Source organism: Geotrypetes seraphini, chromosome 1, assembly GCF_902459505.1.
Source record: "Geotrypetes seraphini chromosome 1, aGeoSer1.1, whole genome shotgun sequence".
Taxonomy (NCBI): domain Eukaryota; kingdom Metazoa; phylum Chordata; class Amphibia; order Gymnophiona; family Dermophiidae; genus Geotrypetes; species Geotrypetes seraphini.
The window spans coordinates 133,681,498-133,708,917 of NC_047084.1; positions in this window are offsets into that span (position 1 = coordinate 133,681,498).

Here is a 27,420-nt window from a genome sequence, read left to right on the forward strand (position 1 = left end):
CCTGAAAACTAGGCTTTTCACAAAAATGTAATGCTCTCCTTCCCCCTATACTCAACCACCAAACGCAATGTGTTATCCCTTCCTATATTAAGCTCTTGTAAACCGTGCCGAGCTCTATAATCATGGAGAGGATGCGGTATATAAACTTAAGGTTTAGTTTAGTTAGACATGGCAGAGTTCATTGCTTGTGCTGTGCTGTGATGTGTTGAAGTTTGGTATAGATCAAGATGCCAGCAGAGCCTTGCCATGATTGGGGATATAGAGTGGAAGAACAGGAATTTGGTGGCAGGGTCTACCACTGCAATGGGATTTGAATGATGGTCATGGAGTGGGTCATGCAGGTTCTGAAGAAGGCAAGATTAACCACATCAGATCTGAAGGATCTACTCTATGGTATCCTGTTGGATACTAGGAACTTGGATTGGCTTCTCACAGAGGCAGGAAGCTGGGCTCAATAGATCTGTGGTCATGAGAACATAAGAATAGCCTTACTGGGTCAGACCATCAAGCCCAGTAGCCCGTTCTTATAGTGGCCAAAACCAAAGAGTAGCAACATTCCAGCATCTCAAAGATTCCGGAACCCCAATGAGATCAACATTCCAGAGCTGAGATTGTGATGTCATAATGCCTCAGAGCCAACCTCATCAGTGATGTCACAATGGCTTTATTGACCTACTAGTATTTTAGCCCGTTACATTAACGGGTGCTAGCTGTCTGTCTTTCTTTCCCCCCCACTTCCCTGTGCAGCAGCCACAGTAGAATTCCCTCCCTCTCCATATCCCTGTGCAGCAGCATTTCCCCCCACCCTACTTCCCTGTACAGCAGCATTTTGATCCCCCCCCCACTTCCCTGTGCAGCAGCCACAGCAGCAGCATTCCCTCCCCCCACACCACTTCCCCGTGCAGCAGTAGCATTTCCCTTACCCCCCTTCCCTTCCCATGGTCCTGCCCCCCCCACACACTACCCTGTGCAGCAGCAGCATTTCCCCGCCTTCCCTGTGCAGAAGCAGCATTTCCCCCCCCACACACACACACTTCCCTGTGCAGCAGCAGCATTTCTCGGCCTTCCCTGTGCAGAAGCAGCATTTCCCCACCACACACACACTTCCCTGTGCAGCAGCAGCATTTCCCGGCCTTTCCTGTGCAGCAGCAGCATTTCCCAGCTTTCCCTGTGCAGCAGCAGCATTTTCCGCTGCACACTTCCCAGCCGCCGCGTTGAAATTGATAGAAAAGCGCTACACCGCGCTACTGCTGGCTTCGGCATCTTCTATCCACTGCGGCCAACCCTAGCGGAAACAGGAAGTAGTCAGAGAGGGCGGGCCACAGTGGACAGAAGACGGCGAAGCCAGCGTTAGCGCGGTACAGCGCTTTTCTCTTAATTTAAACGCGGGTGAGCCGCCAGAAGGAGGAGGCTTTGGCGGTGGTGGTTTGGCGGTGAGTGAGGGCGGGAGTCGCCGGCTGTGCTGTATGTCTCCGAGTTGCCTGGCCGCCACATCCGCACTCCTGCTGGCCACGGACCTACTGATCACAGATCAGAGATCACAGAAGCACGCAGGTAAGTGCGCATGCGCGGCTAGGGTTTTATTTTTTAGGATACTTGGCTCACGTAAGAACATAAGAATAGCCTTACTGGGTCAGACCAATGGTCCATCTTGCCTTGTAGCCCATACTCACAGTGGACAATCCAGGTCACTAGTGGCCAAAACCCAAGGAGTAACAACTTTCCATGCTACTGATCCAAGGCAAGCAGTGGCTTCCCCCGTGTCTTTCTCAATTACAGACTATGGACTTTTCCTCCAGGAACTTGTCCAAACCTTTCTTAACACCAGCTATGCTAGCCGTTCTTACCACAACTTCTAACTGTGGTACTTGGGGCAATGTGCATAGAACTGTTGAGATCAGTGCAATATAATTTTTTAGAAATAAATATGCACGGAGCAATGCAAAGGCATTACAACATTCTGTTTTGCTCTCCGTTGCTTTCCTAATCATCCCTAACATTCTCTTTGCTTTCTTGCGAAGGGAGAGCAGGAGCGAGATATAGGTACAGCTTCTACTTTCGCAACTGACAGAATAGGTAACATAACATAACATAAAATGTTATTTGTATGCCGTGATACACCGTGAAGTTCTATGTGGTTAACACAAATTATCTAAAGACCGTACATAATCAATGAGGGTACGCATACAAACAGCCTAGAGGCACAACAGGATCTGCGCCAGATATAAACGTGGTAGAGCCCATTGTGTCTCCTGCGCTCCATCGGCGGCTCTATTTGGCTTTTCTTGAGGCTAGTCTAGCCTTTGAAGTGATTCCACATTTGTAACGATCACGTTGTCATCATCTTGGATCCCTGAGGAAGGCATGTTTTGCCCGTGTTGGGTCTCTCTATCGCCAATGTGGATTCTGTATTTTTAATGCCCTTTTAAAAGATTTTGTTGAATAAAAGCAGCGTCAAGAACATTGTATTTCCACAGTCTCGTTTGTTTGGACTGTCCTTCTTCTCCTGTGAAATTTGGGTCATCTTTTGTTGTGATGTTTTTAGTCTTCGCCTAAAGTGCATGTATGATGAGGAGGTCCCTATGATGGGGAGGAATTCCCAGCTTAATTGAGTCGCTTGATAGGATAACAGTTTTGCGGTGTAAGTTCTCTTAGGTCTTCCTTGCCGGGAGGGGTAGGAAAAAATGGAGTTGGATCATAATAGGAGGGTCAGGAAGGTAAACGCAAATACTCCCACACTTCTGCCAGCTCTGTGGTTAATTCAAGTGCCCCTAGACTCCTTCTGCCCGCCCTCAGCATGCCTAAATGGAGGCGCCCAGTTAAGACCCTTAAAAATGAATACAATTATAGCAATTACACAGGACCTTGTGGCCTATTGGTTAGATCTGCTGCTTCTTATGACTCTGAGCAAGCCACTTAACCCTCTGTTGCCCAAAGTGCCATAGTTAGATGGTGAGGCTGCAAGAGGTTTCAGCGCCGGCCGGCTCTGCGTTGCTCCGACGGTCATAGAGTTCCTATGTGCATCAGAGCAGCACAGAGCGTTCTGCGCTCCGGCCGGCACTAAAAACCTCTTGCGTGGATTTGTAAAAGGGGGAGCTAGATTGCCTTCTAAGATTATGTAACTTTTTCCCTACCTCCCCACTTACCCTCACTGTCAGGTCCGTCCGTACGTTTTATATGTTGTTATTTTTCCCACTAATCTTCCTAAAACACCATTAAATATTTCATTTCTTCCTATTTAAATTTTATTGTTAACCGGTCAGATATTTGTTTTATGGTCGGGATATAAAAAACCAATAAACTTGAAACTTGAAACTTGCCTGATTTACGAAAAAAACCAAAAAAAACCTTGCTGTGCACTGCCTAGGGTAAATCACTTCATAAAGGTGGTTAATAAATCCCAATAAAAAGAAATATTTAAATCTCGGGAGGACTTCTCTGAAGCCAAAACCAGAGAGAACCTTAACCTTAATCCCAAAGAAGCATTTAGGACATCCCTGATGGTTCTTTCACCCAGAGTCATGTAGTGCTAGAGGGAACCGTTCATGAGACAAAACTGGGACGCAGTAAAGCCATTTCAGTGCATCAGTGAAAGTCAAATGGTAGGACTCTCACTGTATTCCATATTTCCACACATATGAATGCTGAAAACCACAGTGGTCTGCTTTTGGCATCTGCTAAAGTCATCCGATCTGGTCTCGCAGCCCCGCATGCAACCAAGCAGGCACTGTATATTGTTTTTATGATGTTTGAATTGGACTTACATTTTCTGGGGACAAGTATTCATGTTTTTGCAAACTCGTACAAAACTGAAAGAAGCTGTTTCCAATTTCTTGACAGTTTATCGCTAATCCAGAAAGACTGGAGCTTTACCTATAGACAGGAAGTTGGATGGGAACGTGTGTGTTTTGGAACGCCAGGCTCTTCCCAAGAAGTTCTCTTAGACAGCAAGAGATTGAGAGTGAGGGAGAGCAATCGGAATAGCACATCGGTCTAATCTATAGATTTCACTTAATCTAATAAAAAGGGCCTAGCGGTTCACGTTTCTTCCAATGGTCTTTTCTTTCACCATTCTTGTCAAGATCTTTTTATTTTCCCCTTTAAAGGGTCAGCTCAACAGAGCAATCGGTTGGTTTCGATAATTGTAGCATAATGTGTTAAGCTCCTTGTAAAGCCCCCGTTGGGTTTCAGCACAAATGGTTCTCCACCGCTGATGTGTGCAGCCTTCCATAGCCCAGATTGTAAGGCCAAGGAAAATCAACAAATCGCTGTAATCTGTTTCTAGTTTATAACTTTTATAAATGAGGGTCATCCGACAAGTGGTAGGTGATACTTTTTTTTTATTGAAGTAACTCAATACGCTTGTGCATAGCTTTCAACATTTTCAAGTGGCTTAGCACCATAACCACAATCCTATGTTTGAGATGGAAGTTACCTTATAAAAAACAGGGCAATGCCTGAAGGCAGAATAGATCTATAACTAGTGTTAAAGCCCGTTACATTAACGGGTGCTAGAAAGCAGCCCCCTTTCCCTCTCCCCCTCCAGTTCCTCCCTGACTGTCTCTCCGTGGTCCCCCAAGCAAAGCTGTCTGCCTCCCAACACACCCCTCCCCCCAAAGCAATCTCCTTTCCCTCTCCCCCTCCAGTTCCTCCCTGACTGTTTCTCCGTGGCCCCCCTTCTGTCTTCCCACCCCCCAAGCAAAGCTGTCTGCCTCCCAGCATACCCCTCCCCCAAAGCAGCCCCCTTTCCCTCCCATCCGACCCTCCCTTCCCACGGTCTGACCAGCTCCCTTAGTCCCTTGCCACTCCCTTCCCTTCCCGCAGTCCCGACAAACATCCTGACAAATCAGGGCAGTAGAAGGCCACGAAGCAGCGTGTTTAGAGTGCTGCGGCTGCTGCTGGAATCAGGACGTTTGTTGGGACCGCGGGAAGGGAAGAGGGGCAGCGGCAATGGACTAAGGGAGCCGGCCAGACCGCGGGAAGGGAGGGTCGGATGGGAGGCTGAACGGGGGTTCGTGTGTGCCAGGGAGAGGGGCAAAGACGCCGACGCCGACCATTACAATTGGGGCCTTGACTCCCTTAGTTCTGACCGAAGTTAATTTTAAGTTCTAAGCCGCAGTAGCAGCTTCTCTCACGATCCCTGCCTGCGTCGGAAGCCTTCTCCGACGCAGGTGCGGCTCGTGAGAGGAGCCGCGGCGGCGGCTTAGAACTTAAAAATAACTTTGGTCAGAACATTACCTTGGGTTCCGTGATCGGGTCCTGTTTGGTCTGCCACTGCCTGGAGGAGCTGAAGAGCAGGGAGTCCCGCGTACAGATTGTCTGCCGGCCACTGTCACAGCTAGGCGCGCATGCGCACTCCTCCGGCTACAGACCTACAGATCATGGAAGCACGCAGTTCAGAGTGCGCATGCGCGGCTAGGGTTTTATTATATTGATGTTACCACAATGGAATCACATACCAGACAGATCTACAGCAGAAGCGTGGGAAGTCGTTCCAACTAAGACTTGATACAAATATACTAATGGTCCCCAGATTTCATGAACAGGGCCGGACATTTTCTCCACCACATCTAGTGAAAATCCTACATGGAGCCACTGATTCAAGCAAAACCCCTCTCATATTTCCCTTAGGATTTCAATGGATCTGTTAATTAGCTGAGCACGAACTCGGATTTCTTTCCAAAAGAGCACTCCCTCTTCAAATGTTTCGCACATCTTCAGTCTACAGCAGTGTGTCGCAAACTTTTTAAGCTGCTGGCACACTAGCCTCGGGGACTGCGGCCGGAGGGCACCCGGAAATGCGCGGGCGTTGGCGCGATGACATTGCATGCGTGGATGGCCTCCAGCCACGGCCCTGAGCCTCCGATTACCGTCGGTAGCGGGTGCTGCAGAAGGAGAGGCGCAGATGCCGCCGCGAGAGGCACGTCCTGTAAGCAGTCAGCCAGTGCTGGCATCTCTTCTCCTCGCTGGCATCTTGCGTCACACCTGGAATCTGCCGGGGCAAGCAGTTTGCGAAACACTGGTCTACAGCATTTACTCCTGGAGGAGATCCCCATATTCATAAAAAGTCTACAAAATTCTGCATTGTTTACTTGTGTTTTTCCTTCAGAAAATTGTCCAATCCCTTCTTGAAATCCAATACCGTCCGCTCACGCGGCAGTCCATCAGGTCCAGGACCTGTATACTAGCCCTCTATCTATACCCTTCTATCCACTTTTCCTTCAGAAAATTGTCATTTTCCTCTTACTCTCTCCACCCCTCACCCTCCCCACGGCACACTCGCCTTGCTCATCCCTCACCACTCAACCCAGAACACTCAGCTGGCATCAGCTCTTCTCTCCCCCTATTCTACAGAGATCAGGCAGGAGGAGGAGGACGTGAACCTCAACACCATGGCGTAGCGAGGGCGAGAGAGGCCGGGGGCGGTGGTGCCCCTCCCCCCGCCCTTGTCTCCACATCCCCACACGCATCCCCTTCCCCTGCACCTCAAGGTTTTCACCGCCGTGAGCAACAAGAACTTCAACGTGCTCCTCGTGACCCCGTTGGCTCTCCTTCTGCCGCCACTTCCTATGCAAGGAGCCAGGAAGTGATGTCAGCGGGAGAGACGGCGCAGTCAAAAAGAGCACATTAAAGTTGCTGCTGGCAGAGGTGAACAACTAGAGGTGCGGGGGAAAGGAAGGGAGGCGTGTGGGTGGCAAGAGGAGGAGTGGGAAGAGGCGGGGCAGAGAGGAGGAGGGCTGCCTGTGCTCCTGCCAACATGGCGTCCAGGGCCCACCTCCTCCCCTTTACTACACCACTGATCATTCCCATGATAAATGAAACGTCCTAATCTCTAGTAATGCTTTAGAAATGTGAAATACAACTAATACTGTGGTTCTGCAAAAATAAGGCACTGTCTTATATTAATTTGGGGCCCAAGAAAGACAGTAGGTCTTATTTTCAGGGAGGTCTTATTTTTTTCATGTAATGATCATCTCTCCCTTCCTCTCCTCCACCCCAATTCTTCCTATTTCCTTTCTCTCCCCCACATCTGCAGCATCTTTCCTCCCTTCCCACCCATTCCTTTGTGCAGTATCTCCCTCCCTTCCTCCCTCCCATCCCATGTGCAGCAGAACCCTTGCAGCTTCTATCCCTCCCTCCCATCCCTTGCAGATTCTATCTCTCCCTTCCTCCCATCCCCCATGTAGCATCTTTTTATCCCCCCACTGCCGCACACTTCCCCCCCCCCCCCGCCTGCTGACCCATCTCTTCCTCCTCTCTGAACTGCGAGACAGGAATACCTTATAACAAACCTGCAGCGTCGGCACTCAACATGCTGATGACATCATCAGCAGAGGAACGCCCAGGAGATAGAAGGCCACGAAGTAGCCTGTGTAGATCGCTGCCAAGTGTTGACGCTGCCGGTTTGTTATAAGTTATTCCTGTCTCGCGGTTCGGATAGGAGAGAGAGATGGGACAGCGGGGGTGGGTGAGGGGTGTGCACAGCAGTGGGGGGAAGCGCTGCTGCTGTCGGCGACTAGGGCTTATTTTCATAGGTAGGGCTTATATTAAGACCTACCCCGAAAATCATGCTAGGGCTTATTTTTGGGAAAACACGGTAGAAGATTTTTGAAGCTATGGTTATTATATTGCAAGTTCTGTTTTGTACAAATATTTAAAAAATTTTAAAAAATAAAGACTTTAAAAGAAGCAGTCGGCATTTCTCTAAGCATGCTAACTTAATCAAAATCAAGAAAACATATGGGTGGTCAGTCGCTCACGCTGTAGTTAGATAATAAAAAAGGAACCTTCAGCAAAAGTCCACAGTGAGCCAATAACATAATAATCCCTATTTTAATATTTTCCTGGCTCGCTCTTTCTGATGATTTAAAACCCTACCATTCCTTGGTTCTTTTGAGAAATGTCTTAATAACTTTCTCAATGAACAATCGGCTTGCACATGTTTTTAATCTATTCTTATTATTTGGCTATTGGAACAAAATGTATTATGTCTCAGTTTTGACCTTGTTTGTTCCAGCAACATGCTTCCCTTCAGGTTTGGTCTTCTCTTGGTTTGGCGTGCCAACGAAAGCTTATTGCCTTGTGAGTGCCGTTCTGTATGTCATCTCAGTAATGGTTAGCTCACAGGCAGTCTTGGCCAGATAGGGCTACGACCCAAGGTCTATGAGAAAGTGGTATCATTACCCAGGATAGGTTGTAGATCCTTGAAGATGTACTTTAATGGTTCTCCTGGAAGCTGTTATTTTAGATTATTCCTGGATGTTTGACTCTGTTTATCTACTTTCTCAAGGTGATCTCAACATGTAGTGTATGCCATCATCTGCTAGCAATGTCCCTCTGCTATCTACATAGAAACATGATGGCAGATAAAGGCCAAATGGCCCATCCGCAGCATCCACTATCTCCTCATCTCCCTATTGGCTAAGGCTCTTAACATTTGCATCTCCTCTTCCTATAGGCTAAGGCTCTTAACATTTGCATTGTGATGTCATAGAACTTTATGGTTCTAGAAACATGATGGCAGATAAAGGCCAAATGGCCCATCCACAGCATCCACTATCTCCTCCTCTCCCTATTGGCTAAGGCTCTTAACATTTGCATCTCCTCTTCCTATAGGCTAAGGCTCTTTACACCTGCATTGTGAGGTCATAGAGCTTTATGGTTATAGAAACATGATGGCAGATAAAGGCCAAATGGCCCATCCGCAGCATCCACTATCTCCTCTTCTCCCTATTGGCTAAGGCTCTTAACATTTGCATCTCCTCTTCCTATAGGCTAAGGCTCTTAACATTTGCATTGTGATGTCATAGAACTTTATGGTTCTAGAAACATGATGGCAGATAAAGGCCAAATGGCCCATCCACAGCATCCACTATCTCCTCCTCTCCCTATTGGCTAAGGCTCTTAACATTTGCATCTCCTCTTCCTATAGGCTAAGGCTCTTTACACCTGCATTGTGAGGTCATAGAGCTTTATGGTTATAGAAACATGATGGCAGATAAAGGCCAAATGGCCCATCCGCAGCATCCACTATCTCCTCTTCTCCCTATTGGCTAAGGCTCTTAACATTTGCATCTCCTCTTCCTATTGGCTAAGGCTCTTTACACCTGCATTGTGAGGTCATAGAGCTTTATGGTTATAGAAACATGGAGGTAGATAAAGGCCAAATGGCCCATTCAGAGCATCCACTATCTCCTCCTCTCCCTATTGGCTAAGGCTCTTAACATTTGCATCTCCTCTTCCTATAGGCTAAGGCTCTTTACACCTGCATTGTGAGGTCATAGAGCTTTATGGTTATAGAAACATGATGGCAGATAAAGGCCAAATGGCCCATCCGCAGCATCCACTATCTCCTCCTCTCCCTATTGGCTAAGGCTCTTAACATTTGCATCTTCTCTCCCTATTGGCTAAGGCTCTTTACACCTGCATTGTGAGGTCATAGAGCTTTATGGTTATAGAAACATGATGGCAGATAAAGGCCAAATGGCCCATCCAGAGCATCCACTATCTCCTCCTCTCCCTATTGGCTAAGGCTCTTAACATTTGCATCTTCTCTCCCTATTGGCTAAGGCTCTTTACACCTGCATTGTGAGGTCATAGAGCTTTATGGTTATAGAAACATGATGGCAGATAAAGGCCAAATGGCCCATCCACAGCATCCACTATCTCCTCCTCTCCCTATTGGCTAAGGCTCTTTACACCTGCATTGTGAGGTCATAGAGCAGATAAAGGCCAAAAGGTCCATCCAGTCTGCCCATCCGCAGTAACCATTATCTCTTCCTCTCTCTAAGAGATTGGACGTGCCTGTCCCACACTTTCTTGAATTCAGACAGTCTCTGTCTCCACCACCTCTTCCGTGGGATTGTTCTATGCATCCACCACCCTACATAGGACATACAGGTCAAGCCATAAGTAAAAGAACAAATGGATACAAATCGTACACTAGAAATAGCATCACTCAAACAGTAAAACATTTTAACCTTCATGGACACTCAGGGCCATAATCTGTAAACGATGCCATAAATATGCGGCAGTTGACACCCTACCGCTGCCTAACTTAATTCGTTTTAATCATTGACCGCATCATAACTGGCCTACATCAACTGATGTCAGAGCGGCCAATGATCAAGAATCAGCGATTACTGAATAATGTGGTTTGGAGTTAGATATAGATGGTTCATTCAAAGGTGAAGGTGGTAGACTTCAGGAAAACTAACCCCCTGTTTTACGAAGCCGCACAACAACGGCCCCAAAGCCCTTTAAATCTCTATGGGCTTCGGGGCCATTACTGCAGTGCAGCCACTAGCGAGGCTTTGTAAAACAGGCCCTAACATTCTTAGGGTGGGGGAACAGCTCAAGGAATCCTGAACTAAAATGGGCAATCTAGGAGTAGCAGGCAAAACTGAAAGGGGATATTGTGAGGGCCATGAACATTTTTTGTTAGGAAAATAATTGAAGTTAAAAAGAAGCCACTATGGATTTCGAAAGAAGTAGGGGGAAAAGGTTATCATTCATACATTAGAAGAGGTCACGGAAAGAGGGAAACTGGCAACAATATCTGACGAAGAGAAGTTGGGAAAGTAGTCAAGGAAGCAAATTGAAGAAAAAAATCGCTAAAATGGGACAACGGGGGATAAGAACCTATTTTTTGCCTGTTAAACTCAAAGATGGATGGGAGAAATGAGGAAAAAGTGGAATTGCTTCATAAATATTTCTGTTCAATGTTCACTGAGGACGATCCAAGAGTAGGACAGTAGAAAAGAGATACGAACAAGAATGGAAGTGATTTAGATCTCGAGTCAAATTCAGTTCGCCATGTTCATGAGGATATAGACAAACGAAGAACAGATGAGGCTGATAGGATACATTTGAGAGTAATGAAGAGGCAAACGGAAATACCAGTGGCTCCAATATTTAGCCTTTTGGATGGGAATGATTCCAAAGGTATGAAGACAGGTGAATGTCACAGTTTCTCTCTGTAACTGGAAAAAAGGAGGAAGCTGCTTAGTCTGGCCTCTATAGTAAACAAATTAACGGAGTCATTACGAAAACAATAGACAGTGGAATTTCTGGAATTACGAGATTCAACACAATATGATTTTACCGAAGGTAGGTCTTGTTGGAAGAATCTGATCTATTTTTTGACTTGTCCATCTGAGAACAGGATCAGGGGAGAGAGGTATTTTTAATGTATGCGTCTCCCTCCATATTCACAGGTTCGGCACTTGCAACTTCGATTATTCACGGTTTTTATCTTGCTGGCTCCACCCCACAAATGACGTCATCCTGGAGTGCCTGGAAAAAGTTTGGCGCTTATTTTCAGCACTTGCTTCAGCGTGCATGGAGAGAATTTTGCACTGCTAAAATCAAGATGCGTGACCTTGGGCCTCAAAGGAAATATCATAGCATGGATTTAATCCTTTCTTACAACAGACAAACGAGGGTAGAATGGCAGGGGAATACAAGGACTGGAAAGAAACTGACATAGGAGTACAACAGGGTCAGCTATGTCACATAGGCTTTTCAACATCTTCCTCCAACCGCTAGGGAACTTCATCAGAAAACCGGGATGAGAATGTTACATCTACGCAGATGGCGTCTAACTGATCATCCCACTAAGAAACTAAATGTGAAAACTAAACAGAGGATCATGGCAGGCCTAGAAAAAATCTTTGTGTGGTTCCAAACAAATGGACTAGTAGCCAACAATGCCGGCGTGAGCAGCAGGCCTGAGAAGCTGCTCATTGTGGCGAAGATTTAAAGAGGTACGGGGGAGAAAGGCCGAGTGTAGTGTGAGGGGCAGTGAAGGAGCAAGGGGGCAGAGAGGAGGGTGCAGGGGGGAACCACTGCTCTGGGCACCTCCTACCCTCGTTATGCCGATGGAACTGAGGACTCAATTTAACTTTATTTCTTTAAAAAATATCTATTCCTTTAATTATACAGCTGGTGGATTGACAATTTGAGAAGTAGCAGTTTGCTTGATCTCTTCAGGTCTCTGAGGCAGAAAACGAAACAAGGCTCTTGGACTTATTAGAAGTCAGCAGCCAGGTAAGTTTTTGAAATAGTACATGCATAGATTTTAGGCATACCGTGGACCACCAGAAGAGTTAACAAATCGATTTTGGAAGAGATCAAACCGATTATGTCACTCGAAGCCCAAATGATGAAGATACAACTGTCTTATTTTGGTCACACCATCAGAAGAGAGAGATCACTGGAGAAGGACATCATGTTTGGGAAGATCAAAGGAACCAGGCGAAGAGGGCGACCCGCAATCAGATGGTTGGACACATTGAAAATGACCATGAGGATGACGCTAGAGGACCTTACCGGACTAGCACAAAACCAATTTCTTTTTAAATCCGCAATCCATCAAGTCGCTAGGACTGAAACGCAAGTCGATGGCACCAGACAACATGCTTAGAGTGTTTTTGAATTGTGGATACCATTTTAAAGTCTTCACCAGTTACGTGCAACGATGGGTATTCAATTGGAATTTGATATATTATGGATAGACACTCTGATATTTTAGAGATATTTTAATTAACACATTTTGGTGTATAGTTAGTATGAGAGAACATTTGTGATTTAACCAATGCAATAGCTATATAGGGATTTTCTCCGGCATAGAGATTTTTTTCAGCAGTGTTAACTGCCAAAATCACTGAAGTTCCCTCTTATAACAACTGTTTATCGCTTTATCCATAGAAACATAGAAGATGACGGCAGATAAGGGCCATAGCACATCAGGTCTGCCCACTCTACTGATCCACCCCCAAGTCTACTATCCTAGGGATCCCACTCCTGGTGACAGGTTCCCTTGGCTTAACCCTCTAAGGGATCCCACATGGGCATCCCATTTGCTCTTAAATTCTTGCACGCTGTTTGCCTCGATCACCTGCACCGGGAGCTCGTTCCAAGGATCAACCACTCTCTCGATGAAGAAATATTTCCTGGTGTCGCCATGAAATTTCCCACCCCTGAGTTTGAGCGGATGTCCTCTGGTGGCTTTGAGAAAGAGAATCTCTTCTTCCATCTCGATACGGCCGGTGATATACTTAAACGTCTCGATCATGACTCTATCCAGTGCCTATCCATTTCGTTTTTGAGTTACAGGCGTTTAGTATTTGATATCCAACAATTACGACATAGAGTACCTAATACTATGGGTAACAAACACATAATATAAACAATATAACATGATCATAATTAAAATGTAGCATAAACACAATTATGTGACTCATAGGCAGCGAAACGCTTTTTTGTTTAGGGGGCCCAAAAGCTCCACCCTAGACCTGCCCAAGCTCCGCCTCAGAACCCACCCAAACTCCACATCATTTCTCATTGTGGGTGTGAAGGGGGGGTCAGTGAGCCCCGGGGGAGTGGTCATCTAGTCAGTTTGGGCATCTTTGTGGCACTTGGACCTTTCTAAAAGAGGTCCGATTCCAAACGTATAAATTCCATCCAGGATGTCTTGAAAAATGTTTGATTATCACTGCAAGACGGCCATGTCTAAACCACCCAAAGCACGCCTATCTAGTGCTCTGAACGTACAGAGGCTGGAACTCCTCACCAGATGTACAGAAAGACAGTTTTGATTATCGGCACTTGGACATCCAAGTGCTGATTTAGGACGGCAGACCATAAGTGATGATGTTGTGAAAGCTTGTATAAGGGAACGGGATTGGGACTTGCATACTGCCTTTTTGTAGTTTTACAACTAAGGGCTCCTGTTACTAAGGTGCGCTAGCGTTTTTTAGCACACGCAGGAAATTACCGCGCGCTAAACCGCACGCTATGCTTCTAGAACTAATGCCAGCTCAAAGCTGACGTTACGGTCTAGTGCGCGTGGCAATGTAGCATGCGCTTTAGCCCTGGCGCACCTTCGTAAAAGGAGCCCTAAGTTTCAAGTTTTATTAAAATTCTAGACGAAATACAAAAAATTAAAGTTTTACAATGTTAAAAGACATAGGCCCTCTTTTACTACTACTACTGCTAATAACTTTATTCTTCTATACTGCCACAATCTTGCGACTTCTAGGCGGTTTACAGTCAAGAGAGCTGGATATTCAGCAAATTATAATATGCAGATAGTCAGAGGAAATACAGAGCACAGAAACTTTAAGAAAGCGAAAAATAAAATATACAGTTTGCTAAGAAATTTCTGAGAGGACCTGTTTGAGAGAGGTCGCGAATTACAAAAAATACAGCGAATATTACAATATACAGTTTGATTAGGATTTCAGAGGAGGCATATTGGGAAGACGCGAAAAGAAAAAAGAGTTCGGTGCAGATTCTGTTTAGGTGATATATCTATCGAATAAGGCCGTTTTTATGAGTTTTCTAAAAACGTTGTAGGTCAGTCTAGCTTTGTTGATGTAGTCGTCTAGCCAATGTGGTTGATTGTTTGCTTGGTACGCGAAGGTTCTATCCAGAAAGGTTTTGTATTTACAATTGGTAATGCTTGGGTAGGCAAAAAGATAGTGGTTTCTGGTTTGTCTTATAGGGCTGTAGAATACGAAGTGAGATTGCAAGTACGTAGGAGTGGAGAACTTGAAAGTTATTCATGCCTCGACTGACTGCCAGTGCAGTAGTTTATAGTAGGGGGTGACATGGTCGCTCTTTTTTAATCCAAATATCAAGCGAACCACTGTGTTCTGAATAATTCTAAGTTTCCTCACTGTTTTTTTGGGTATACCCATATAGACTAGTAAAAAAAAAGGAGGATAGATATAATGCCAAGCCAACTAGACATACTGGAACATGGAGGGAAGAAGGAGAAGAACTACATTTGTTATAGGATAGTTGAACAATTAAGGCAAGAACATAGGGCTCCTTTTATTAAGGTGCACTAGTGGTTTTAGTGCACGCTTAGCGCTACAATGCTGCGCACGCTAGACACTCCATAGAGTTTGCGTTAGTATTTTTCATTTAGCGTGTGGTTTGTACGTGCTAAAAACACTAGCGCACCTTAGTAAAAGGAGCCCATAATGTCAGGGGAAAATGAAGGAGAATTTTAATTAGAAACAGGTGTTTAAAAAGAAGATTCAAACTGTAATAAGAAGGCATCTTTAAAGCTATAATGAGGAGCATTTGTAAATCTATAATGTGAAAGCATCTTTAAACAAGTGGCATTTCAGCTTCCCTTTAAACGGTCAAGTAATTTTTCCGCTCTTAATTCTAGGGACAGAGCATTCCATAGTTGAGGAGCGTTGACGGAGAAAATTTCTAAGCGTCTTGTCCCGTTTAGTTTTAAAGAGGGAATGCTTAATAATTGTTGATCGATGAATCTAAGTGCACTCAAGAGTGCATATGGTATTAACAGGTTATGTATAAATTCCGGCTTTTTTTAATTAATTGTTTTGAATGTTAATAATCTTAAAAGCAATCCTATGTACAACTGGGAGCCAGCGAGCTTTCTTCAGGAGCAGTGATACATGATCAAATTTCTTCACATTTGAGATGAGTTTTATTGCCGAGTTTGAATTATTTGAAGACACTTTATTTCTTTTTGAGTTATCCCTTTAAGTAGCAAATTGCAGTAATCTAATTTTGAGACTACTAATGTGTGAATTAATATACGTTTTCAGAGATTGAAGTTCCAGGAATTTTGATATTAACCGAATCATTCTGAGTTTATAAAAGCAGGATTTCATTATATTACTATTGTGCTCATGAAATGAAAGAAGACTTCTAGAATTTTTAAATATGTTACATGCTGTAAAGGGTTGTTTTTAATGCAAATTGGGCTGCCTAAATTCAATCCTTCTTTCCAAGGGAACAACATTGTTTTTGTTTTGGCCACATTTAAGGCTAACATATTGTCGTCAAGCCAGGTTTTGATGAGTTCAAGTTTCTGATTAATTGCTTGTATTTTGTTAATATTTTCAGAATTGAATGGATATAACAACTGTATATCAACTGCGTATGCAAACGTTACAAAGCCAATGGATTGGCATAGTGTTAAAAGCGTGGAAAGAAAGATGTTAAAAAGCAAAGGTGATAAAATAGAGCCTTGGGGAATTCCATGGTCATTTGTGTAGTTTGCGGATATTGAGTCATTTGACGAAACTGTAAAATATCTGTCTAAGAAATAAGACTTGAACCATTCCAGAACTTGATCTGAAATCCCAATTGATGATAGTCTCTGGAGCAAGAGAACATGGTCTATTGTATCAAATGCTTCTGATAGGCCTATGGATATTAGAATGACCGATTTATGGTGATCTAGATCAGTGTTTTTCAACCTTTTTTGGGCAAAGGCACACTTGTTTCATGAAAAAAATCACGAGGCACACCACCATTAGAAAATGTTAAAAAATTTAACTCTGTGCCTATATTGACTATATATAAAGTAATTCTCTTGAATAGGAATCAAATAAACACAAAGAAAGTATTTTATAATGCTGCCACCGCCACTGGGGAATAGGCTGCCACTGCCGCCATCGGGAACAGGCCGGCACCGAGTTCTCCCTGCTTCTCTTCCCCGCGGGGCCGACCAACTCTCGCCACCCGTCGTCAATTCTAACGTCGGAGAGGACGTTCTAGGCCAGCCAGGCAGCGATTGGCTGACCCAGAACGTCCTCTCCGACGTCAGAATTGACGTGAGTGGCGAGAGTTGGCCGGCCCCACAGGGAAAAGCAGGGAGAACTTGGCGCCGGCCTGTTCCCGATGGCGGCGGTGGCACTCAAGTGGCTAAAGAGCCGCAGTTTGCCGGCCTAGGGACAACACTGGAGGGTGGCCAGCTGTGCACCCCCTTGGGACGTAAACCCGGGGAGGGGCAGACCACCCCCCCCCCTGGTATGCCACTATCTGTACCTCACTCCCTCCCTATGATCAAAAATTCTCCTTTCTTCTATTCCCCGTGTACACAACCATCTCTTTCCCTCCCTTCCTCTCTCCAAAGTCCATGCCTTCTATGTCCAAACACTCATTCCCTCCCCCACCTCAGCATCTCTTTCCCTCCCTTCCTCTCTCCCAAGTCCATTTCTTCTGTGTCCAAAAACGCATTCCCTCCCCCACCTCAGCATCTCTTTCCCTCCCTTCCTCTCTCCCAAGTCCATTTCTTCTGTGTCCAAAAACGCATTCCCTCCCCCACCTCAGCATCTCTTTCCCTCCCTTCCTCTCTCCCAAGTCCATGCCTTCTGTGTCCAAAAACCCATTCCCTCCCCCACCTCAGCATCTCTTTCCCTCCCTTCCTCTCTCCCAAGTTCATGCCTTGTGTCCAAAACGCACTCCCTCCCCCCTTTTGTGTTCCGTGTTTGCCTCCCAGCCCATCTTTGCAACTTTCTCAGCAAAACAAAGCTCAAGCCGCGAGGCTTGTCTTCTGCTTCCTGCCTGCCCTGCCGCGCACAAATAGCCGAACGGAAGTATTCTCCGACGTCAGCGCTGATGTCGGAGGGCAGGCTTTGCTTAAGCCCTCCCTCCGACGTCAGCACTGACATCGGGGAACGCTTGCGATCGGCTATATGTTAGCTGCAGGGCAGGCAGGAACAGAAGACGAGCCTCGCGGCTCGAGATGTATTGAACTCCGCGGGTCCCCCGTCCAGCTCTCTCCTGTCCACGTGGGGCGGACCGCCCCTCTCCCTAGACTGTGGCCTAGGACCCTGGGGGAGCCCGGGCCCCCTGTCAGCTCCGGGCCCCTGAATGCAGGACTGGTGGTACTGCCCTGATGGCGGCCCTGACCGTATGGCACACCAGGCAGCAAAAACACTGATCTAGATGTTAAAGAATGGAAGTAGTCATGCCTAGTAATGAAAGTTCGGTAGAATGATGTTTTCTAAACCCTGTTTGATTGGGATGGAGTATGTTTGTCGATTTGATGAATTCAGATACTTGACCAAAAATAATTTTTCCCATTAATTTAGCTAGAAATGGGATGTTTGTAATGGGTCTATAATTCGTTATTTCTTGAGGACTTACTTTGTGGTCTTTGATGATTGGTCAAATCGTAGGGGCATTCCATTGTTTGGGTAGAGAACTTGTCTTCAGACTGTTTACAATCAAAGTATGCATTAAAGACCCAAAAATAGAAAAAAAATCATTTAAGAATGAAGGGAGGAATTGGTTCAAAGTTAGATCTCTTGATGTTGACTCTTTGGAATAAACGCTCAATATTGCTCATGGACGGTAATTTAAATGTCGAGTATTTAGCCATAGGGATCTTAAAACTGTGTAAGTTATTTGGAGAGTCAAGTTTTTTAGTTTGAGGTAATTGTTTGTGAATGTTATTTATTTTTTCTTGGCAGTGTATGGCTAAGTCCTGTAATGTTGGGGTTTTGCTTTCTGAGATGTCAAGTGTTTTAGCATTGGAACTAAGGATTTTAAGATCGAATAAAGCAATGAAGGATTTTTTACTTTTTGAACACAGGATGATTAATATTTCTTTTTTGCTTCATTGATTTTATTTTTGTAGAATGTTTCCTGTTCTTTATAATTTTTTTAATTTGTGGGCGTTTTATTTTTCCTACATTTTCTTTCTAACGCTCATAACTGCTTTTTTAGGAAGACTACTTCCACTGAATACCATGGGCTCTTACGTTTTCTAGATGAAATGGTTTTGGTTTTTAAAGGGATGCTTTTTCAATGAGGGAATGGACCGCTTCATCCCATACTATAATCTGTTCTTCAAGAGGTATATCCTTTTCTAGTTCAGTGGAATCTAATTTTAAGTTTGACGAGATTACGTGCAGTTCTAACTTACTCCAATCTCTGTAGGAAATAATATTGTAGATAAATGATTACTTTTGAGGGATAACTTCATCTCTGTAGATATCAAAGTATAATCTGACCAGGGCACTGGAATAATAGAGGTGTTGGATAATGTTAGTGTCTTAGACTGAGGGGAAAGAATCATGTCTAATACAGTCATTGGAGAGAGACCTAAGTCCGTAAAAAGAGTTAGCATTTCTTCAGTGGATGGTTTGGTTTTATCTTCAAAATGAATATTAAAATCACAGAGAATTAGAGGGGTCACATTCAAAGTGATTGACATACAGGTACTTTAAGCATTTTCCCTGTCTGTCCTGGTGGGCTCCCAGAATCTAACGGTGACTTGCCCAGGGAGCAGCACGGGATTTGAACCCACAACCTCAGAGTACAGAGGCAGTAGCTCTAACCACTACGTCACACTCTCCTAGAATGTTAGATGATGTAAAGAGAACAATATCCAGTACTTTAGGTAACCAGCCTTCATTTTGTCTTCACCCTAGCCAGGAGCCTATGCGAACTTGGTACACTCAGGTGAACGGAGAAGGCTACTCTTCTTGTGGTTTGTCTACATGCAATAAGATTTAGGGGCCCTTTTATCAAGCAGTGCTAACGGGGTTAGCGCGTTGGACATTTCATCACGCGCTAACCCCCGCGGCCGGCTACATAACTAACCCCTTAGCCTTGAGGAGAAAGGATTTGCTTAAACATTATTTGGAAATATTTATTTTAAGGCTGGGGGTCTGGGGTTTCCCCCCGACATATTTTGTGTATGTCCAGTGTTTGCTTTGAGTCAGAGACAAAGAGAACTTAGACATGAGAAGATACCCAAATAATTTACTAGAGAGAAAGCTCATTTTCCTCTGAGCAGCCCAAGTTCCCTTTCTGCATTAGCAGAATGCTTAGTTTTTATTCCAGCTTCACTGCTCTGCTAAGCCTCATTTGTCTCTCTCGTTCATACATGGTGGCAGAGCATCGCACAACTAGAACAGTGTGTCGTAAACTTTTTAAGCTGCTGGCATAGGGTTACCAGATTTTATGTCAGTCAAATCCGGACCCACCCCCAGACCCGCCCAGTTCAACCCATCCCCACCCCATTATGTCCCCAGCTCCGCCCTCAGCCCTGCCCCCTCCCAAAGCAATTTCTTTTCCAAACCCAGATAAAGTGACAGGTTTTGAAAAGGAGAACATGTCCGGGGAAATCCGGTCGCCTGGTAACAGAACGCTAGGAATGATAAAGAAGGGGTTCACGAAGAGATCGGGGAAGGTTATCATGCTGCTGTACCAGGCCATGGTGCGCCCTCACCTGGAATACTGCGTGCAGCACTGGCCGCCGTACATGAAGAAGGACTCGGTACTACTCGAAAGGGTCCAGAGAAGAGTGACTAAAATGGTTAAGGGGCTGGAGGAGTTGCCGTACAGTGAGAGATTAGAGAAACTGGGCCTCTTCTCCCTTGAACAGAGGAGATTGAGAGGGGACACGATCGAAACATTCACAGGTAGGACTAGTCTCAGGGCACTGGCCTTTGACTGCTGGGCAGGACTGCTGGGCAGGATGGACCACTGGTCTGACCCAGCAGTGGCAATTCTTATGTTCTTATGTTAACCCTATGCTGGCACGCTAATCTCGAGGCTGTGGCTGAAGGACACCCGGAAATGCAAAGACATTAATGTGATGACATCATGTACAAGTATGACATCATCACGTCGACATCCACGCATGCCCGGATGTCCTCCAGCCGCAGCCCTGAGCCTCCTATTACCACTGGTGGATGAAGGGGTGCTGCAGAAGGAGAGGTGAGGAGAAGGAGGAGAGGCACTGGCTGACTAACCACAGAGAGGCTGGCGCCGGTGCCTCTCCTCCTCGCCGGCATCTTGAGGCACACAGTTTGCGATACTTACACTGAACTAGAACAATGCACAGTAATAGCAGAAAAGACTCCCAAGCTGCTGGGCTTGCCACACCCTCTCATTATACTCTGGGGAACCCAAGATTTCTGCTGAGGGGGGGGGGCGAAGCCCAAACACAAGAGCAACGCTTTACTTTATTAAAATTATGTAAACATATACATATCTGAGAACAAAATTTCAGCCTGGTAAGCTACCCTGGTCAGATGATGTGGTTCAAAAATCTGAATATGCTTTGAGTTGAGTCAGGTCTGGGAAAGAAAGAAAGAGAGGAGACAAGGCATTTGAATTCCACTGCACTGCTAAGACATGAAGCATAAGGAACGTAGCTCTGTACGGCGTCGCCATCTAGTGGCAAACTTCCTCAAGCTTTGGCTGTCCCCAGACTTCGTAACCACTCAGCAAATTGATTCCAGCGCTCCTGTTTTCTCTGGGAAAGGCAGCAAAATCCAAGTTTAATTGCAGGGATCCGCCCAGTCCCTTGTAATTCTCCCAAACAATAAGGCATAGAAGAGGGCTTTTTGGGGCTTGAATAAATTAGTCATTGTATTAACTCTTAACAATCGTATTTATTTAAAATCTGTCATTGCACTGGCTGATGGTGAAATTCTCCAGACCAAGCTACAGATCAACTTATATAGTGAAACTATGTGAATTTAGGGGCATTCGGAGATGCTGAAATAGTTCTCCAAAAAGAAAAAAAAAAACCTGCTTGAACTGCAGGCTTGTTCTCTGTCCACTGGCACTGTACGCGGGAGGGGGCCTTTCTGTCCCCTCCTTCCCAACCCCCCCTGCCGCATGTGTGTGTTCCTTCCCTCATACCGCTTTAATTTTTCCTGCGCAACCAGCATTATGAACTTGCTACCCACGTCGGTGTCGCCTCTTTCTGATGTCACTTCCAGGAAGTGACATCAGAGCAATAGCCGACCTGACGCGGGCAGCAAGTTCGTGCTGTTGCTCTTGCCTGGAAAATGTTTGGGACAGCTTCCCTACGAGGCGGGGCTAACGTGGCTAGGGCTCTTCAGCCTGGAGAAGAGACGGCTCAGGGGGGATATGATAGAAATCTATAAAATACTGAGTGGAGTGGAAAGGGTAGATATGAATCACTTGTTCACTCTTTCCAAAAATACTAGGACTAGGGGGCATGCGATGAAGCTACTAAATAGTAGATTGAAAATAAACCGGAGAAAATATTTCTTCACACATCATGCAATTAAACTCTGGAATTTGTTGCAGGAGAATGTGGTGAAATCAGTTAGCTTAGCAGGGTTTAAAAAAGGCTTGGATAATTTCATAACAGAGAACTCCGTAGGCCATGATTGAGATGGCTTAGGGAAATCCACTGCTTATGCCTAGAATAAGCAGCATAGAATCTGTTTTACTACTTGGGATCTAGCTAGGCACTTGGGACCTGGGTTGGCCACTAATTGAAAAAGGATACTGGGCTTGATGGACCTTCGTTCTGTCCCTGTATAGCAATTCTTATGTTTTTAATGCAGCTGGTCCCGAGCAGGTGCACTAAACTCCACCATGCAGAGGTGTTTGTTTGCACCTGACCTTTCTTGGAGTACTTTATATAACCTTTAAACCAGATGGTCAGCACCTTTGGAGTAACCATAAGAACATAAGAATTGCCGCTGCTAGGTCAGACCAGTGGTCCATCTTGCCCAGCAGTCTGCTCCCGCGGCGGCCCCTAGGTCAAAGACTAGTGCTCTAAATGAGTCCAGCCTCACCCGCGTACGATCCGATTCAGCAGGAACTTGTCCAACTTTGTCTTGAATCTCTGGAGGGTGTTTTCCCCTATAACAGCCTCCGGAAGAGCGTTCCAGTTTTCTACCACTCTCTGGGTGAAGAAGAACTTCCTTACGTTTGTACGGAATCTATCCCCTTTCAACTTTAGAGAGTGCCTTCTTGTTCTCCCTACCTTGGAGAGGGTGAACAACTTGTCTTTATCTACTAAGTCTATTCCCTTCATTATCTTGAACATTTCGATCATGTTCCCTCTCAGTCTCCTCTTTTCAAGAGGTAAAGAGAACACGAGGGCACTCTCAAAACCAACCTCATCATTGATGAGGTTGGCTCTGAGGCACTGTGGAATGAGACATTATGACATCACAATCTCAGCTCTGGAATGTTGCTGTCATTGGGGTTCCGGAATCTTGCTATTCTTTGACATGCTGGAATGTTGCTACTCCTTGGGTTTTGGCCACGCACTAGGGACCTGGATTGGCCACATTGAGAACGGGCTACTGGGTTTGATGGACCATTGGTCTGACCCAGTATGGCTGTTCTTATGTTCTTACATGAGCCAAGTATAGGACAATGAAGCCATTGTAACATCACTGATGAGGTTGGCTCTGAGGCATTATGACATCACAATCTCTGGAATGTTGCTCTCATTGGGGTTCCGGAATCTTGCTATTCTTTGAGATGCTGGAATGTTGCTACTCCTTGGGTTTTAGCCAGGTACTAGGGACCTGGATTGGCCACCGTGTGAACGAGCTACTGGGCTTGATGGACCATTGGTCTGACCCAGTAAGGCTAGTCTTACGTTCTTTTTTGTTGTCGTTGATTTGTCAAATTTGTGTTACTAAAACTCTTTTAGCCAACATTAGACCTTAGATATTTTTCTGATTGTATTCATGCTAATTCATAGGTTAATATGGATTAAATCAAATCTGTAGACAGTAAAATTTGTAAGGTGCCTTAACAAAGCAAATCCACACCAGCGAATGCACATCTCTGGCAGCAGACATCATAACAGGCAAAGTTTAAGGACCGGGGCGACGGAAAAGACTGGTTTCAAGTGGGTAATACAAATAACAGTCATTGTTAGGAGGAAAAATTATGACCTGGGCTGCTTTTTTTTTTTATTTCCACATTGCTAACTTCTGGGAGGTATTTTCCAGAACTCAGCCTGCCGTCTGAACTGAGGGTAATTTACAAGGCTGTGGTGAGGGGCCCAAATCATGTAAACATCTTGGACATCGTGTTTATAACAGAAAACCTTGTAAAACGGAGTCTAGAGACATCACTTGGCAAGTCCTTTACATCCAAGGGAGGCCACTTACGTGAGATGCATTTCCCAGCCCTCCCCTCAGTAAAACGGTGATAGACTTAATCATATGCCCTCGACATAAAATCCTTGTTTTAGTTTTTGATCGTTTCAAAGGGGCCTTTGTTGCTCCTGGAGTCATTTCCACAAGACCCAGGCTCAAGCATTAATAATAATGACCCACCCCAAGCCCAGCCATCCGTTTCATATTACTGGGCTGTTCTCCTACTGCTACTACTTATCACTTATATAGCGCCGAAAGGCGTACACAGCGCTGAACATTATGCCATTTATAGATGGTCCCTGCTCAGAAGAGCTTACAATCTAACTTGGACAGACAGACATGGCACATAGAGTTGGAGATGCAGAACCCAAGGTGAGAGGAGTTAGGAGTCGAAAGCACTCTCAAAGAGGTGGGCTGACATATATAGACAGTCCCTGCTTGGAAGAGCTTACAATCTAACTTGGACAGACAGACATGACATATAGGGTTGGGGATGCAGAACCCGAGATGAGAGAAGTTAGGAGTCAAAAGCAATCTCATTGAGGTGGGCTGACATTTATAGACGGTCCCTGCTCTGAAGAGCTTACAATCTAGCTTGGACAGATAGAAACATAGAAAAAAAGCAGCAGAAAAGGGCTATAGCCCACCAAGTCTGCCCATTCCAAGTATCCCCCCCCCCTGAATTTACTCCCTTAAAGATACCACGTGAGTATCCCATTTTTTTCTTAAAATCCGTCACACTGCTGGCCGTTATCACCTGGAGTGGGAGTCTGTTCCACCACTTTTTCGGTGAAGAAGTACTTCCTGGAGTCACCATGAAACTTCCCTCCCCTGATTTTCAGCGGATGCCCTCTGGTGGTCGAGGGTCCCATGAGCCAGAAGATATCATCTTCTGACTCGATGCGTCCCGTGATGTACTTATACGTTTGAATCATATCTCCCCGTTCTCTTCTTTCCTCAAGTGAGTACAGCCGCAATTTCTTTAGTCTTTCTTCATACGTGAGATCCTTGAGCCCCATGACCATCCTGGTGGCCGTTCGCTGAACCGACTCGATCCTCAGCATGTCCTTTCGGTAGTGTGGTCTCCAAAACTGAACACAGTACTCCAAGACATGACATATAGGGTTGGGGATGCAGAACCCAAGGTGAGAGGAGTTAGGAGTCGAAAGCACTCTCAAAGAGGTAGGCTGACATTTATACACGGTCCCTGCTCCAAAGAGCTTACAATCTAACTTGGACAGACAGACATGACATATAGGGTTGGGGATGCAGAACCCATGGTGAGAGGAGTTAGGAGTCAAAAGCACTCTCTTAGAGGTGGTCTGACATTTATAGATGGTCCCTTCTCTGAAGAGCTTACAATCTAACTTGGACAGACAGACATGACATATAGGATTGGAGATGCAGAACCCAAGGTGAGAGGAGTTAGGAGTTGAAAGCTCTCTCAAAGAGGTGGGCTGACATTTAGAGACGGTCCCTGCTCAGAAGAGCTTACAATCTAACTTGGACAGACAGATATGACATATAGGGTTAGGGATGCAGAACCCATGGTGAGAGGAGTTAGGAGTCGAAAGTGCTCTCAAAAAGGTGGACTTTTAACTGGGCCTTGAACACTGCCAGAGATGGAGCCTGCCATAGGGATTCAGGCAGCTTGTTCCAAGCATATAGTGCAGCAAGGCAGAAGGGACAGAGTGTGGAGTTGGCAGCTGATGAGAAGGGCACAGAAAGGAGGGGCTTACCAGCAGAGCAGTCTTTCAGGATATTTAATCCTCTGCCTTTAGGTCCAGCCAAATCTAATGTTAAGAACCGCATGCCAAGTAATGAGAAAAGCTGCCTCCACGCACGTGAAATTTCACCAGCTTAGAAAACCTGGGATTTTTCCATGAACCATGACGCTTTCTGAGCTTTTACTCACGTCAAGCCTTGGTCTGCAGCAGAGTGTTCGTTCCTTGAAGACGTGGTTTCTGCTGGAATGTCCAGTGGAGATATTTTCCGTGCAATATTCAATTCTGCTCTTGTTTTATACAAGTATTAAATGGCAGTAGACACTTCTGATATTCAGTGGCATAGTAAGGGTGGGGGAGGGGGGTCCATCCCTGATGTGGTCCTCCTAAGAGTACGGCACCCCTCCTCCCCTCCACCCTCCTGCTTCTCTTCTTCCCACGCACGGCCTTTGTTTTCCCCATACCTTATTTTACTTCAGTTGCTGCCCGCGGCAGCATCGGCGCTCTCTCCGAGTCACTTCCGGGACCCATGCCCAGGGTGAATAGACACCGACGTGGGCATGCTGGGGAAAGAGGGCAGGGGAAGGGTGCCACCCTCCCTTTCTATGCCACTGGCTGTTCAGGTGAAAAATGGCTTTATAAAGCTGCATGTCTAAGCTCATTGATTTATACACTTTTCTATACTCTTCTCCCAGGGGAGCTCAGAACTCTTTACATGAATTTATTCAGGTACTTAAGCGTTTTTCCCTGTCTGTCCTGGTGGGCTCACAATCTATCTAATGTACCTGGGGCAATTAAGTGACTTGCCCAGGGCTACAAGGAGCAGTGTGGATTTCAACCCACAACCTCAGGATGCTGCGCTGTAGCTCTAACCACTGCACCACTCTAGAAATCAAAGTGTAGCAAAAGTGAACCATGTCTAAGACAATCCAGTCATTGTGACATCACTGATGAGGCTGGCTCTTATTTGATGGAATAAGGCACCATGATGTCACAATACCAGCTCTGGTTACCAGAGACAGAAACTGTTCACACTATTTATATATTCAATACTAGTTTTTTAGCCCAATACATTAACAGGTGTTAGAATAGATATGTATGCTTAGGCATTTCATTCTTTCTGTATGCCTGTCTTTCTTTCTCTCTCCCTGCCCCCTTTCTTTCTTTCTGTCTCTCTCCCCGGCCCCCTGTCTGTCTGCCTTTCTTTCTTCTTGTCTCTCTCCCTGGCCCTCTATCTGTCTCTTTCTTTCATTCTGTCTCGCTCCCTGGCCCCCTGTCTGTCTTTCTTTCTGTCTCTCTCCCTGCCCCCAGCCTGTCTGTCTTTCTTTCTGTCTGTCTCTCTTTCCTGTCCAGCAGCACCCCTTCCCTGCTCCCTCTGTCCAGTAGTAGCCCTTCTCCCTTCCTTTTACCTCCCCCCTGTCCATCAGCACCCCTTCCCTGTTCCCCCTTTCCAGCAGTAGCCCTTCTCGCTTCCTTTTACTTCCCCCCTGTCCAGTAGTACCCCTTCTCCCTTCCCTGCTCCCTGTTCAGAATCGGCTAGGCCGGGTAGCCTCGGGGCTTTTGCTAGGCCGGCCCGCCTCGCATTATCGAAGTGGGTCGGCCTAGCAAATCCCCCGCGGCTGCTTGATGAAACCGCGGCTGCTGCCACTGCTGGTCCGGGGGTGAGAAGAAGAGGCATCCCGGCAGCAGCAGTGTAGTCAGAAGGCAGAAAGTCAGCCGACGTCAGAGATCGGGGCAGGAAATCAGCTGAGGCAGGCACTGTGCACGTGCGGCACGGAAGCACAAATCACGAAGCATGGATGCACGGAGATTGAAGTGCACATGTGCACTAAGAGTTTTATTATAGTGGATACTCAAGCATTTTTCCTTATCTGTCCCGGTGGGCTCATAATCTATCTAATGTACCTGGGGCAGTGGCCCAGGGCCACAAGGAGCAGTGTGGGTTTGAACCCACAACCTCAGGGTGCTGAGACTGTAGCTTTAACCACTGCACCACACTCTTCCCCCCTAGAAATAAAAAT